Source organism: Alligator mississippiensis, chromosome 4, assembly GCF_030867095.1.
Source record: "Alligator mississippiensis isolate rAllMis1 chromosome 4, rAllMis1, whole genome shotgun sequence".
Taxonomy (NCBI): Eukaryota; Metazoa; Chordata; order Crocodylia; family Alligatoridae; genus Alligator; species Alligator mississippiensis.
The window spans coordinates 23,934-40,221 of record NC_081827.1 but is presented as its reverse complement, the minus strand read 5'-3'; the positions used below and the strand labels follow the sequence as shown (position 1 = coordinate 40,221).

At 50.7% G+C, this 16,288-nt stretch overlaps 1 long non-coding RNA gene across 37 annotated transcripts in view; it reads left to right on the top strand.

Moving 5' to 3' along the window:
- LOC132249912 (uncharacterized) overlaps positions 1-15,521 on the top strand; it is a 47,677-nt gene extending 32,156 nt beyond the window's left edge. For 33 of the 37 annotated variants that reach the window (XR_009461401.1, XR_009461399.1, XR_009461398.1 and 30 more), the window contains 9 exons: positions 1,738-1,826; positions 2,029-2,097; positions 2,734-2,860; positions 2,946-3,034; positions 3,317-3,380; positions 4,090-4,279; positions 5,186-5,265; positions 5,471-5,603; positions 10,437-15,521. This is a non-coding gene — a long non-coding RNA (uncharacterized LOC132249912). Of the gene's footprint in view, positions 1-1,737; positions 1,936-2,028; positions 2,098-2,733; positions 2,861-2,945; positions 3,035-3,316; positions 3,381-4,089; positions 4,280-5,185; positions 5,266-5,470; positions 5,604-10,436 lie in introns of all 37 variants that reach the window. The other 4 variants (XR_009461429.1, XR_009461430.1, XR_009461428.1 and 1 more) reach the window with 4 other exon arrangements.
- Positions 15,522-16,288: the final 767 nt, after the last annotated feature.

The window sequence follows — 16,288 nt, the reverse complement described above, 5'->3', positions numbered from 1 at the left end:
GCATGTAAATTGGTCCCCTCCTTTGGGAGGGGTTTGCTTGTACGCTCTGTGCCTTGTGTGGGGGTGGCGGCTGTGTGCTGCTTTTGGAGACCGGGGCGGGTGCATCTCTCTCCTTAGTACTGAGATGTGAATACTGTTCCGTGTAGTACTTGCTTGTTGTTTGGGGGGTGATGCAAATATCTGGACCCTGAGCGGGGAAGAGATCAGGTAGAGGTGAAGTGACCTAGTGCTACCACCATGCAGAAGGAGGTGGAAGAAGTTGGTGGCTGTGTCCCTGTCGTCATTTCTGGTTCTCCTTGAGCGAGGCCTTTGCCTGTCAGGTGGAGCTGTGTGCGTGGACAGAGCCTGCAGCAGGTAAGACGTTACTCGTAGCGGCGTGGGATTGTCTTCCGGTCAGGCAGTCGTTTGCGGTCTGCCCTTCTGTTTGGTAGTGAAGTTTCCTGTGTGCCCTCAGGCGGTGCCTGTGTCCCCTGTGTGGGGAGGATGGTGAGCAGGATGAGGGAGGGGTGGAGAAGGAACAGCGTGATGCCCGGTGTGGCTGTTGGGGCTGAGCCCTTCCCTAGGGCTGGATGGGGCGCACCCTGGCCAGGCCTGCCTTCGAGAGCTTTGAGGTGAGGGCTGGGTGTGTGGAGTGGGAGTTCTCCCAATGGGTCCTGTCTTGTGTTTGGTTGTGTCTCCTGGGGTTACGGTCTGTTCTGTGCCTTGTAGGGTTGTGGCTTGTGTGGATGCAAGCGAATGCTGGTTCAGGGAGTGGAGCCAAGCTATGCCCGTGGAGGTTGAAGCAGGCAGAGGTGTGTTGGCAGTTTGTGTGGGAGGCCTTTGCTTGCGAGTTGTGTGTGAGGCCCCTGTGTGGGATGGTGTCTGAAGCTTCGTGCTTGCCGGTCAGTTTGTCTAGTATGCGGGGCAGGCACCTTGGGGGTCTGAGCTGTGATTTTGGTGCTGGTGGGTCCAGCCGGGGTGTTGTGTCTTGCTGTGCTTGAGGAAAGCCTCTGTCTTTGTGTAGGGAGTTTTTGGACTTGTAGCGGATTAACTTTTGACACGTGGGTGTCGATTTTTGCCCCTACATAGATTTTGCTAAGGTAGAGGATTGGGTCCGTCTCTGCCTGGATGTTGCTATTGCCACAGGCTCCCCTTCGGTGCTGGGAACAATGTTTGCTGCTTGCGTGTCTGCATGTGCGTGTCTGTCCTGTTACGTTTGTTACTGAAATCACCGGGGTGTTTTGTTTAGTCCTTCCCAGAAGCGAAGGCGGGAGGGCTGCGTTGGCAGGTGCAAACAGAATCCCCTGCTAGGAAGGGGGAATCCCAGAGAAGGGTCTGTCTGCGCCCCGTCTGCGCTGCGGGGCAAAGCAGGCTGGTGTCGGAGCCCTGGGCGGGAGGGCCGCGGGTGCTAGTAGTGAGGTGCGTGCGTTGCGCCGATGGCAGTAACGGCTTCTCTGTTGCGGGCGGAGGGTTTGTTTGGTGTTTGTCCTGAGGTTTCTGAGGACGATGATGTGCACCAGACTGTGGGAAGAGGGTGAAGCGTCCCAGAGGTGCTGCAGGAGGTGTGGTCAGTCCCTGGTTGCCTGGTTTGAGGCCTCTGGCTTTGTGGTGTCTCTTGGCTGGATCCCTATGCATCTGTGGTCCCTGTGGTAGGTGGGCGAGTGCTTACTTGGAGCAGCGTGGGACTTCTCTCCAATCTGCCAGTTGCCTCCATGTTTTTGTTCTTGTGTTTTGGTGAAGATTTTCTGTATCTTGCAGGTTTCTGTTTTTCTCCAGCCCAGTCCTGGGTGTTGGGCATTGACTAGGTAGGGTAGACGGCTGGAGATCGATCTGGATGTTTCTGACTGGTGAGTACTGGGTGTCAGAGAAAAGGTCCTTCTTGTGGTGGTGTGTCCAGCATATGCTGTGGCTGCTGTGCTGTGGTCCCAGCAGAGGCAAGCCTTGGAGAGCTCAGAGGTGTGGACCAGGGGATGGGATTGCATTGTGTAGCTTTGTGCCTTTGCTTCCGTTGTTGGACTCCCTGGCTGTTGAATGTATTTCTGTTTGCAGGGTCCTGGTCCTTGGAGAGAAGTTTGAGCAGAGAAGGGTGGAAGATGGAGGCAGAGAGGATGGTGCAAGGTGTGTTTGTTCTGGAAGGGGGGTGGGGTGGGGTGACAAGTCCCTGGTGTACTGAGCTTCACGCTCCTGGGCCAGCGATGCTCCGGCAGGAGGTTGTGGCACCATGGGTGGCCCCTCTCTGTACCGGTGCAAGGCTGTGCTGGTGTACCTGGGAGTCCCGCAATTGCCTCGGTGTAAAGAATGGGAATCGTTCCCCTCCATTGTGGGCGATTTCTGGTCCTTTGAGCAGGGTTTGCTTCTGGCATGGGTGCAGATCTTGACTCTGTCTAGGCTCTAGCAGGGCAGAGGATTAGGTGTTTGCCTTGCTGATGCCATTACCACAGCTTCCTGCTTCAGTTCTGGGAATTGTCTGGGGGTATCACGGATGGCTTGGAGTCAACATCACTGCACTATTTCTGTCTCTTTCTCTTTTGTCCTTTTCTTTGCTCTTCCCAGAAGTGAAGGGGGAGGCCTGTGTGCGCACATGTAAATGGCCTCCCTTAGTTGGGAGGGGAGAGCTGTGAGACAGGTCTTGCTGCATCCTGTCAGCTTTGTGGGAGCTAAGTAGGGTGGTTTTGGGTGGAAGGGGCCCCTGCCGCCAGTGCTGTGAGGCCTGTGAGTTGTGCTGTTTTGTGGTAATTGCTGCTTTATCTGCAGCAGGGGGTCTTTTTACCAAGACTTTTGGGGCAGGGAGGAGAAGTGGAGATTGGGCAGAAGAAGAGAAGACATCTTGAAGTCATGAACCATGGAGCTGCCTGTCATTGGTGCATGGAACATGTGATGGGTGAGAGCTTGCTTTGGGGGAAGCTGTTGCTGCCTGGTTTTGCCTTGGCACATTTTGGTGAGGTTTTACTTGTGCATGTTCACAGGTGCTTGTGCTGTAGCTCTGTTGTGAGGAGCAGGGCAGGGGCAGTGACATGCTGAGGGCTGGAGAAGGAGCAACACAAAGATGGCTGTGGTGAGCAGTAGATGTTGATGATGGGGATGTGTTCTCTGTGGTGGCCGTGTCCTGCAAACGGTCTGGTTGCTGTGAAGTAGATGTTTCCTCGGGTTGGATGTTGAACACCCTGCCCAGGCAGGCCGGAGGGAAGCCTTTGTGAGGTCTGAGTCTGTGGGTGAGGTGGGTTGGCTGCATCTGCCTGGGGCTTGGGGAGGACCTTCCGCCTACGTTTTGCTTTGCACCTATTTGTCGTCCGTGTTTTGGGCTGACAAGGCACATGTGGTTTTTCCCCTGTCCCAGAGGCCTTGGTCAGGCGTGAAGTATGTGAGCCAGGAGAGTCGTACAGCACACACGCAGGATGGAGGTAGAAAAGGGATGGGGGAGTGGTTTGTGGGGAGGGGGTTGGGTGGTGGCTGTATGTTGTTTGGGGGCGGTGTGGGTGGGGTAGGACGGCCCTGGTTTGCGATAGCCTCCTGAGCTTTTTGCTTCCAGGGCAACAAGTCGAGAGGGGGGCTTCTTTGGCCAGGGCTGCTGTGTAATCTGGTGTAGGGCTGGGCCAGCCGGTCCGAGTCTGTCGGACTCCACGTATAGGAGAAACGACAGATGTCTAAGGAGCTTGTGGGGCGTTTGATCCGGGCTCATCCCTGGCACTTGGGGTGCAGGCCTGGCCCCTCTCTGGGGTGTGTTGAGGGTGAGCTCTGGGTTTGCGTTAGTGCCCCTGACTTGCTGTTGCTACAGGCCTCCCTTCAGTCTTGGGAACAGCGCTATGTCCTGTGTGCCTGGGGGTGTCACTGGTGTCTCTCTCTTTCTACCTCTTTGCAAAATGTCTGCAGCACTTGTTCTTTTTCTGCTCTTGTCAGGACTGGAGGGAAGGCTGTGGTGGGTTTTTTCCTGCCACCTAAAATGGTTTCCACCTCGGGGAGGGGTCTGACTGCACCCTGTGTGCCCTGTTTAGGCTGGGTGGGGGTATCGCCTTTGAATTCTCGGGGGTTGCTTTTGCCCTCAGGGCTGTGAGTCCCGTGTGCCGCGTGACTTTTCCTAATTTATTTTTGTTTTGGTGACATGTACGGGAGTCATCTGGCTGAGGCTCGAGGCTCCTAAGTGGGCATCGGGAAGAAGAGGTGGAGATATAGCGCCTGTGACCTGAGGAAGCTGGTGAAAGAAATGGATGTCGGCGCATTCGCTTTGCGGTTGCCCGGCGTGAGACTTCTGCCCGTGTGGTGGCCCTGGGCTGGAAGCCTTGCTGCGTGAAGCCTGCGATAGGTGAGATCTGAATCGGAGCGGTGCGAGACATTTGGTCCGTGGAAGTTGGGAGGTGGATTTGAGCGGGCTTGGGGGGAGCATCTCTTGGCCTCCCTCGGTGGTGCTGGTGACGGTCCTGTAGAGGGAAGGGTTGTGGGCTCCTGCCGTTGGTCACAGGGTGTATTTAGGGTTGTCAGACTGTGCTTGCCTGTGGCACTTGGGTGTTGGTCTTGCACTTCTAGGTTGTTTTGGGCCAGACGATTGGGTTTGTGTTGGCGTGCCTGTTGCTGTTGCGAGAGGGCCTTCGCAGTGCTGGGAATGGTTTGTCTGGTTTCTGCCTGTCTCATCTTTGTTCACTGTGCCTGAATTCACTGCTGCCTGTCTTTGCTCTTTGCCGGACTGAAAGGAGGGGACTTTTCTGTAGTGCTGAAGTTCTGCCCTCTTAACTGGGGGGGAAGTTCAGAGGGGTCTTAATGCTTCGTGTCTCCTTGGTGGGCATGTGGGTTGCTGTGTGTGCCCTACGTAGGGGGTGGGGGGGTGCTGTAGTCTCAGTGCTCTGCAAGTGTTAATAGATGTATTATTGTTTTGGGGATGGGAGGGTGCAGCTGTGTGTTGCTTTGCTGGCTCCTGTGGTGTGGGATGAGGTGTTGGGTTCACGGTGAAGAGCCCCAGACCTGGTGCCATGGCCATGTTGGAGGAATAGGGAGGTTACTTGGAGTCGCCTTGCATGGAGTCCTGTGGCTGTGCCAGTCGGAGCTGGGAGACTTGTGGTGTGAGCCGTGTGGGGCATTGTTCCTGTTTTGCGGGGAGCTTTTTCCATGGGCATTTTTGTTGGTGTGGGGGGGCGGGGTTTTCTTCTGTTTTGATGCGTCTAGCTTTGCATTTGTATTTGAGGGGTTTTCTTTTTTTTCCCCTCTGTGTCTGTAGATGTTGGATTGCTGCTCCCTGTGTGGTGAGAAGGATTGGCTGCAATGACTGGAGGCCTGGAAAAGGAGCCGTGTGGCCAGGTACGGCGTGCATTTGACTCTAGGGGCTGGAGCCTCTCGGTAGTGGCTGCGTGGCGGAGCCTGCAGTTGCCTTGTCGAGGCGGCTTCCTGGCTGCAAGTGGAACAAATTGCCAGAGCCCAGTGGCTGGTGGTGTTGGGATGCGCGGTGTGTGTAGTGCTTGCCTTGCTTCCCTTGTGCTGAAAGTGTGTTCTGTGTTCTTGCCAGGGTCCTGGCCTGCATGGAGGGAAGTAGGTGAGAGGACTGCATCGTGGAAGAGCCGTGGGACAGTGTTGGATGACAGACACGGACCGGCCGGATGTTGCTCGCTACGTTGGAATGTCCCTTCTGTATTGGGATTGTGCGTGGGGGTGTGGGGTGGGTTTGGGAGTGTCCTCAGCTTTATGATCCTGGAGCCAGGGGTTTGCAAGTAGTATGTTTGGGTCAGTTTGTCTGTGCTGTGGGTGGACCTAGGGTGACCAGAGGTGAAATCCATTCCTGTGACCCTGTAGTTGGACGAGCACCCAGACACTTGCAGGAACCGCTGGGCAAGCAGGCCCAGAGCTTTCAACTGTTGAGCACGGCAATGCTGGAGCCAGCTAGCATGGAAGCAGAAGGGCCGGCCGGGCGCAGGGCCCGGGCTGCCTCTGTGGCTTCTGTGCTAGTGAGGTTGAGAATTGCAGTGCTGGGGGGTTGGAGGTTTTGGACCTGCTTGTGCAGGGTTCTTGTTGGTGTTGGGGTGCTGGTTCTGCTGGGTCAGAGCAATGGGTTTTATTCTGCCTGACTGCCATGTTTACCGTGTCCTACAGGGCTGGGAGCCTGTCGTAGCAGTGTGTGTTTGGCTGGGGCGGGGTGGTTGTCTGGTTTGGTCCCTGAGCAGTGTGGTGAGCATGTTTGTTATTACCCTGAAATAAAATAGTTTTCTGATAGCCTACTGTTAGGCTAACAATAATTTAGATTATTAAGAAGTATTAGCTTTGCAGTTGAATACAAGGCATGACCTGTGGCCTAGCAATGCCGCTGACCACAAGGCAGAATGATAGCTGAGCCTTTGCTTATGTTAAGTAATCATTTTAACTGTGTTGACTATTTTCTGAGTAAAATGCACACAGACAGATTCACTTGCTGCTGTAAACCAGATACAGCAAGGAACAAGGTAAGAGGAAGAAGGCATTGTTCTAAGTACAGTGATCGTGTCCTTAAGAAGTATCTAGTACTGTGCAAGTTTTTGCTAAGATATCATAATGTTACTGTTACTTATGTTAGAAAATATTGTTGGAAAATCAATGTGACCTTTGTATGACCTTTGGTCAATGCTGGCTGATGCAACCTTGCAGTAAGATTGCCATGATCTGTCAATATAGGCGGGCAGACAAGGTGATTGGGCCCAACCGTGCGGGGTGAGCAAAGCCAAGCCATCTTGGTGATTTCCTCTGAGTTTTGCGCATGCGTTATGAAGGAGCTTATGTAACCAGAGTTTATAAATCTATGTGTTGAGTTGCAGTCGGGGGTCTCTCTGCCCTTACGAGGACGGGGGACCTTTGGTCGAATAAACTGAAAAGACCACGCCCTCGTCTCCTGCTTATTGGAGTCTCAGGTGGGAAACGAGCCCTGTTCTGGTTAAGAGAGTCTGCAGGTGTTCCCTTACCAGATTGGGAGCCTGGTCAGACAATTTCTCTCACAATTTGGCGAGCCAGCCAGGAGCACCCAGCTCGTCGCGCTGCCGCTGCCGCCTAAACCCAACCTCCGGCCGGCCGTAACAGAGGTGAGTTCACCACGGGAGTCTTGGGTTAAGGCTGCAGACACGGCGGGACGATAAGGTGACTCCTTCAATTTTACTGGCATGGTGTGGTCTTTTATATGTTGTGTATGTCTTGTCTAACGTGTTATAGGCCAGTCTGTTCTCCGGATCCTCAAACCTGGGCACACAGGCAATTTTAGTTAATTGCCCGTTCGACTCTTTTGAGCCGATAAATCTGTGTGGCGCATTTTATGTCTCCATTCGCGCACCGAGGAACCGTCTCTGTTTCTGACCTTTTAACTGGATAAGTCCTCCAGCCTGTTTGAGGCATCCTAGAAGCCTGCCTTTCCAGGTTGGTTAGGTCTAGGGCAGCCAAGAAAGCAGGGTTTTTGGGGAGCTTAATAGTATATCAGGTCATCTGGGAAAGGGATGTCCGCCAAGAATGACGATGGGACAGAAACAGTCAATTCTGGCTAGTAGTCCTCTTGGAGAGTTGTTAAGCAACTGGAATAAGTTATCTGGACATGGCCAATTGAGTAAGAAGCGCGCTATAGCCTTATGTACTAGTGTCTGGCCCGGCTACACTTATAAAAACCCTGAACTTCAGTGGCCAGTGTTGGGATCCCTCAGTGTAGATAAATGAAGGTACCTCAGGGGGTTCCTAGAGGAACCCCATCCCCGACTAATGGATTATTGGTATCTCTGGTGTGATTTGATGGATTTAATTCTGCAGAGGAAAAAAAAAACTGATTACTTCTGGCCGCTCAACAACGTCTGTGGTGTCTTCTCCCCCTTATTCTCCCGCTATGCCACCATTGGTGACTAGGGGACCAGCTATAATAAACCCGGCCGCTTAGGCCGTGGCCCTTCCGGCACCTTTTACCCCTCCATCAGGCTCCTCTCCTCCCGTAACAGGAGTGTCAGGGTCTGTACCTGCCTCCTCGGAGCCTACTTTCAGTCCCATAGCAGGACATACTAGGTAGCGTTTGAATCAGGTCATACACCTGCTCTTGTACACATGTAATGACATTTGCACACCCCCATCACACATGCAGTCACGCCTGCTCAGAGTCCCTTACAGACATGCGCCTGCACAGAACCCCAAAACACACTGCGACATACACATGTGCCCCAACAGGTGTGCGTGACACACTTGCACACAAATGTGCATCTTCGCACACATGCATGTGCAGTCTCACACACGTACCCAGACCCCAGGTGCTTGTGACACGTGCATGCTCACACACACATGGAACTCAGGTGTCTGACACATGCATATGTGCTCTCGCGGACACAGTCTAGCACACATGTACAGAACCCAAGTGTCTGTGGCACACAGGCAAGTACCCTGACATATTCACTTTCACACACACACACAACCCCACATGGGTAGATATGAATCAACCTGCCCCCAATGATGTGTGCAATTATTGTAAACAATTGGGGCATTGGAGACGAGAACGCCCAAACTGCCCTAAGGGACTTCCCCCTTATGGAGGAAGAAAGGGGGGAACCCAGGGAAACAACCGGGCTGCCAGCACCGATCCTACAGATCCCTGGGTCCAGAGTTTGCAACAAGATATAGATGACTCCCAGTGAAATAAGGGGGCGGCTCTTCCACACGATGTATTTAGGGGAACCTTCCTCTTTTGAGTATACCTGCGCCCCTTCATCCCCTTATGTACCACTTCAAATAGCAGGAAAATTTATAAATGTCTTATAGATAGAGGGGCAGATCTGTCCTCACTGGGAGAATGTCCAGAAAGGGCGGGAATTGCAGTCTCAGGATCTGAAAAGATTACGAGAGTAATTGGAAAATCTATGCAAGTGCCCCGTGGCACTGAAACACAAGTGCAGATAGGACCCTTGACCACCATTCATGCTTTCCTATTAGCTGAAGGAACTGTAGTGCACCTCCTTGGAAGAAATCTACTCTATAAACTACAGACCAGAAACCCTTCACCCTACTTACTCATGAGAATCAAGGCGTTGCTTCAGGTGTCTTAACTCAGCCATGGGGAGTTTCTAATCGTCCCATAGCATACTATTCTGCTCAGTTAAATCCTGTAGCAAGGGCAGCAATTGTCTGTCTTAGAGCAGTCGCTGCTGCCGCTGTGCTAGTTCAAAAGGCTCAAGATTTAGTGTTAGGACACTCTCTTGTGGTTGAAATATCTCATTCAGTGGAAGCTCTCCTACTACAGCAGAAGCTCTGCCAGCAGGGACCAACGCCCAGGCTGCTGAGCTAGCGGCACTCTGACGAGCATGCAAATTGGCCACAGCCTCCAGGGTCACTATCTATACTGACTCTAAATATGCTTTTAGTATCTGTCATGCGCTAGGACGGTCCTGGTGACAAAGAGGTTTTATCACGTCCTCTGATGCTGTAATCAGCAATGCCACGGAAGTCCAAGAACTGCTAGAGGCTGTCGTGTTACCAGGTGATATAGCGGTAATGCACGGTCCCAGACATTCCAGAGAAGATACTGACATCGCTAAAGGAAAGCATCTCGCAGATGCTGTAGCTAGAGCCGCTGCACTACAAACTAAAGGAAGTCTCCTTGCATCTCAAGTTGTTCTTCCACCCTTGTCTCTGTTATTTATGACAAAGTCCCAGCGGATGAAGTATCTATATGGGTCCAAAAGTGGGAAGCTGCGCAAGGAAAGGATGCAGTGTGACGTGTGCCAGACGGTAGACCAATTGCTCCTCGCACCTTGCTCCGAAGTCTGGCTCAGGATGCCCACAGATGCTGTCAGTCGGGAAAAGGAGAAATAGCAGAACAGGTCCTCTCCACCTGGTTTGCTCCAGGTATACATCTAGAAGCTGCCCGAATAACTCTGCAATGTTCAGAGTGCAGAGCCTTCAACAAATACAGAGGAGACACAAAATTACAAGGGGCCCGACCGTGGGCCTATTTACCCTTTGAAAAACGACATGGATTTGCTCAAAGGTGTAAATTTCAAGCACTGCCTAGTAGTGGTAGATCAAGTAACAGGATGGCCAGAAGCTTTCCCCACTCGAGAAGCGGATTCAGTAGCAGTAGCCAAACCCGTATTAAAAGAAATCATCCCACATTTCGGCATTCCAGGAGGAATAAACTCTGACCGGGGAACTCACTTTACAGAAACTGTTTTAAAAGAAGTTTACAGAGTTTTTGGAATAATAACATACTTCCACGCACCCTATCGCCCTCCGTCCTCGGGTCAGGTAGAGAGTATGAATCAGAGTATAAAATCCCTTTTAGGAAAGATCTGCTCCTAAACCAAATTGAAATGGTCAGATGCCTTACCAAGGGTGCTGTTTGCTATAAGAACAAAACCCAAATGGCCTCTCAACCTTGTCCCCCTACGAGTTGTTGTTTGGTCACGCTCCTGTTATATAAGAGATGGGAAAATCTGCATGTTAGCTTACTCGGCGGAGATGAAGCTTTAATTAGTTATGTTTTATCCTTACAGGAGTCTCTCTAGTGTTTACACAGGTCAGCTGCTTTGGTTCAGCCGGTACCCCTGGACTGTAACCTTCACTCCTATCAATCAGGACGCTGAGTTTGGGTAAAACAACATCGGCGAAAAACCGCCTCGGCCCAAGTCTGGGCAGGTCCGTACCAAGTTCTTCTTACTATACACGCTGCTGTGAAAATCGCCGAGAAAGAGGGCCGGATTCATCGCGGTCGCCTCAAACCTGGTATCGGCAAGTAATGACCGGTCAGCTGCTGTTCCGCCTTTATGGCTAGAAAGAATCGGAGAATCGTGGACCGTTCAGACTCCTTAATAGAAATGATACGTGTATTAAGCTTGCTTTGTATTATCTTTCTTGTTATACTTTGTGTTTGTATTTCACTGTGGATGCAGGGAAGGTTATAAGTTAATAATGGCATTTCACCGGGCTATCCTAACAGGATTATTGCTCTTGATGCATAAAACACCATGGCTATTTATGGGAAAGCGATACAGAACAGGAAGACCAGTGGAAAGATAATACTTACCTGATTTCCACTATAGCTATAGCACAGGTCCTAAAATTTGTCTAATGGTTGGATATGTGGTACACAGTCTCCTTCTACTAACTCTCCACCCTATTCTTTAATCTCTTGGGAAGGGATTTTTTCTAATCCAGAGTGGGTTGATACGGATAGAGCTGGAATAAGTACCTGGGAGGACAATCCTTATTTTAAAGAGAGAGTACTTTCAGACATCATGTTATCTGCCCAGGTGTGTTGGGAAAATCCTCATGGAATAGGAAAAGAGATTTTTAGGATGGCAACCAGGTTGTAAACTAACCATTAATGCCACACACTTAATTTGGCCTAACAATACTGCAGTGGGGACTAAAGAAGCTGAAAAGAAAGGTTACATCCCCTGGAATGTGTCTGCTCCCTGCAGTTCCTTGCAGCGTCCTTATGTATGGCAATGTATGGAAGGTTCCATCCGATGCTCCGCCCCTAATAAAACTTGGGCTTGGAGTCACGGCTGTTTCACGTCTTGCATATACAGCTCCTTTGCAAAGCCAAGTTGTTGGTATGTTAACTATACCATTTACAGAGACGGTTCAGTACCTTGCCCCAGAGATCCTCATACTACCGCATCAATCAACTAGCACATGCGTTAGAACTTATTGCCAATAGCACAGCAGAGGGCATTGAATTAGTGCAAGACCAGGCTTCTTGCAACCATGCTATGACTTAAGAAAATCGCTTCGCTTTAGACTATTTGTTAGCTAGAGAAGGAGGGGTATGTGCTTTAATCACAGGAGGACCCTGCTGCACCTATATTCCTGACCACTCTGACAACATAACTGCTGGAGTAAAAACAATTCGAGACACAGCACGACTTCTTTGCGAAGTTGGTCAGTAATAGAACGGATTGCCTCAACTTTAGGAATGTGGGGAAGGTATATCTTAGAATACATTTTACGGGGATTAGGAATCTTGGTTATTATTGTAATAATTGCTGTAATTACAGCCTGTGTAGTTTGAGTTAAGCAAAAAGTAATTAATCTCAATATTATGCAAACCTGGGAAATGGCCAGCAGGCCATAGGCCTGTGGCTGTAAGGGGGGATTGTTAGAAACTATTGTTGGAAAATCAGCGTGACCTTTGTATCACCTTTGGGCAATGCTAGCTGATGCAACCTTGCAGTAAGATTGCCATGATCTGTCAATATAGGCGGGCAAACAAGGTGATTGGGCCTAACCATGCGGGGTGAGCAAAGCCAAGCCATCTTCTTGATTTCCTCTGAGTTTTGCACATGTGTTATGAAGGAGCTTATGTAACGAGAGTTTATAAAGCTACATGTTGAGTTGCAGTTGGGGTCTCTGTTCCCTTATGCGGACAGGGGACCTTTGGCCCAATAAACTGAAAAGACCACACCCTTGTCTGCTGCTTATTGGAGTCTCAGCTGGGAAACGAGCCCTGTTTGGGTTAAGAGAGTCTGCAGGTGTTCCCTTACCAGCTTGGGAGTCTGGTCAGACAATTTCTCTCACAATTAATTTGTAGCTTTTAGAAAGTGCTAGTTCAGCTTAATAGAAATATGCTGTTATGAAGATTCGTAAAGCACCGCCCAAGTATTGCTTTTGGTTAACCCTTGTAGTGCGCAAGTTTGTTATTACCCTGAAATAGAATAGTTTTCTGATAGCATACTGTTAGGTTAACAATAATTTGGATTATTAAGAAGTATTAGCTTTACAGCTGAATACAAGGCATGACCTGTGGCCTAGCAATGCAGCTGACCACAAGGCAGAATGATAGCTAGGCCTTTGCTTATGTCAAGTAATCATTTTAACTACACCAAGCATTTTCTGAGTTAAAAAGTGAATCTGTGTCTGTGTGCTAAAAAAAATCAGCTACAGCAAAAAGTAAGATAAAACAGAGAAACCATTGTTTGAGCTTACTGGTTGTGTCCTTGAAAAATATCTTCTACTGTATAAGGTTTTGCTAACATAATGTTACTGTTACCTAACTTTTAGCTTTAAAAAGTGCTAGTTCAGCTTAATAAAAATATGCTGTTACAAAGATTTATAGAACACCGCCCCAAGTATTGCTTTTTGTTAACCATATAGTTTTGCTTTGTTGTAAAAAATATAAAAGATCGCCTCACCCTTGAGGGGGGGCCTTTTTGCCTTTTGCTGGCTTTATGGTCTTTGCTCGAGCAAATAAACAGCTGTCTTTCTTTACCCGCGTTGTCTGTCAATCAAATTACAGCTAGACAACGGACCTTAGGGAGATTTCTCCCACCACACCCTGTAGTCTTGCCTTATTGTAAAAAGTCTAAAAGAACACCCCACCCTTGAGTGGGGGGCATTTTGGCTTTTTGCTGGCTTATGGTCATTGCTCGAGCAAATAAACGGCAGTAAATCTTTACCTGCGTTGCTTGGTTTCTATTGCAGCTAGACAACAAACTCCTCCTGGGAGTTTTCTCCCACCACAGCAGGAAGGAGGATGTTGAAGGTTTCTGAGCCATAAGCTCGAGCCCTCTCTTTGGAAGGGGTGTTAGAAAATATTGTTAGAAAATTAATGTGACCTGTGTATGACCTTGGATCAATGCTGGCTGATGCAACCTTGCACTGAGATTGCTGCTGATATGTCAATCTTGGCGGACAAGCAAGGTGATTGGGCCCAACCATGCAGGGTGAGCAAAGTCATGCCATTTTAGCAATTTTCTGCTGGGTTTTGCACATGTGTTATGGGAAAGGCTTATGTAATGAAAGTTTATAAATATGTGTTGAGTTGGAGTCGGGGTCTCTCTGCCCTTACGAGGACAGGGGACCTTCAGCCAAATAAACTGAAAAGACCACACCCTCGTCTCCTGCTTATTGGAGTCTCAGCTGGGATAGGAGCCCCGTTAGGGTTAAGAGAGTGTTCCCTTACGAGATTGGGAGCCTGGCCAGACAATTTCTCTGATGGGGAAAGCAGAGCCGTCTGTTACTCAGCTTTGTTTTGTTGTTGCCCATAGTGGAGGTATTGCAAAAATGTATCATCTCACTACACCAAAGGCTTCTCAGCTGAAAACTGTAAACTGGAAATTGTTTCTTCTTCTCTGTCCCACATCACTGCGGGGCCAGGAGGCGGGGGGTCGTGTTAGGGGGAGAGAACAGTCTGAACAATGCTTGCTTCACGATAAGGCTGACTCCTGTGGGAACACAGATTAGTTACTGCCTGCTTTGCACATAAACTTTGCAGAAAACTGTAGCAAATGACAGATTGCCACAATGGAATCTTGTTTAGGAGAGGTATAAAAATGTATTTTCGGGCATGGCTAGGGGTCAACATGACTTTGAGGTTTGAGCTCCGTTGTTGATCTGTTTGCAAACAAACATAGTTGAAATGGATCCAGCCTAAGTGTGTATAACTCTCCCTTGAGGTATATGGAAAAAGCCTCCAGAAACACGAAACTAGCCGTTTGTGCAACAGAGGCACAACTGGGAAGCACCCCCCTCCCTCTGTCAGCTTAACCACCTTCTTGTCCCTCCAAGGCCCCTGCCTTGTAGTGCCTCTTGGGCCTGCGTGGTGTTGCTGGTCGTTGTGTTTGGGTGTGAGGGGGGTGCAGCCAAGGTGATGGCTCCTGTGGAGAAGGGGAGTAGAAGCAGAAGTAGTTACGAAGAGCCTGGGTGCTGGGCTGATGTCGTGGGAGAAAACTCCCTGGTGTTCGTTGTCTAGCTGGCTTAGAGACTAGACAACACGGGTGAAGGGGTAACTGCAGTTTATCTGCTGTTTTATGGTCTTTACTTGAGTAAAGAGGTAAAATGGCCTTGACTTAAGGGTGAGGCTGTCTTATATACTTTTTGTAACAAAGCAACTACAAGGTTATTGAATATGTAATACTTATGGTAATCATCTCCTTACATGGTGCATTACAAATCTCAGTACTTTTGCAGAGGAAAAAAGTTAGTGTTATCTTACACACTGCAATCTGTTATCCTGTACTCCGCTGTACCATCTTCTTGCCTCTGGGCCTCCCCCTTATCTTATCTGACTCCTAGCTGCAGCTGGTACCCAGTACACAGACTTAACCATTTTGTTAGGAAAAAGCAGAAATTAAGGCACTTGACATAAGAAAATGACTGGCTTAGAGATCATTCTGTCTTGTGGTCAGCAAGATTGCTAGGCCACAGGTCATGCCTAGTGTTTAGCTACAAAGCTAATACTATTTAATAATCTAAATTACCCTGAAATAAAATAGTTTTCTGTAGTATACTGTTAAGAATAAAGAGAAACCCATCACTCTGAGTGTGAGGTGGAAGAGGTGCCAGGAGGATGTGTGTGCTCGGTGGGGTGACAGGGGTGCGAAGCTGCCTGCCTGGGGGTGGTGGGATCGTGCTGTGCTCCGTTGGTTGTTTGCTTTGTTTGGTGATGTTTGTGTGTGTCCTTGTGTTGTTTGTGTTCTGCCTGTTTGTTGTGAGGTTGGCAATGTTTTCTTCCTGGTGGTTTGTTTTGTACATGGCTGTTTGCTCACCTCCTATCTGTTGAGCTTTTTGTATGTAACATGTAGAGGAACTTGTGGGCCAGCCTGGAAAAATAAAATAAAGGAGAAATGGTTCTGGTACCTGCTGCATTGAGTTTATTTACTTTTTGTATTTATTACTTTTCTCGTGGGGGGCAGGAGCAGGGTTCTCGTGTCCTGTGCGCTGCCAGGGGGGGGTGGGACGGGTCCGGGCAGGGGAGCTCCCCGCGTCTGGGCCCTGGGTCCTCGAGGCAGGGAGGGGTCGTGGGCCGAAGTGGGCCCTGTGGCCGAGGGCGGAGGCTCTATTGTCCCGGGCCCGGGGTAGCGTGGAGCCGGGCTGTCCCCTCCGTACGCGGTGCGGCCCGCGGGGGCGGCGCTGAGCTGTCTTCCCGGTGCTCGCCCCGGTCCATCCCGGCTGCTTCCCCCCCCCCCCCGGTCCGGGTTTTCCGGGAGCTGCGAGAAGAGCGCGGATTCCTGCGCATGGCTGCATGGGGCTGGGGGGGGGGGCGTCACGTGACGGCCACCTGCAAGCGAGCGGAGGTGGGGAGCGGCTCCGTGCGGTAAGTTTGGGGGGGGAAAGTGAGCCCCCCACCGTGGTGGGTGCGGCGGCGGGGCCGGAAGCTGCGCGGGGCGCGTGGGGAGAGCCCCGGGGCCGGAGCGGGAGCAGATCGCGACTCCGCGCGCGTCCTGCCCCCGCTCGTGGCCACTCGCTGTGTAGTGGGGGAGACCCGGGGTCGCCGGTGGCCCCGCGCGTGTCCCGTGCCGCCCAGGTGACGGTCCTGCTGACTGTTGGGGGCGCTCCTGGCGGCCGGAGCACCCGGCTCCACTTGCTTCGCTCTGCCGGCGGGTCCCGGCCGTGGGGGGGGGCG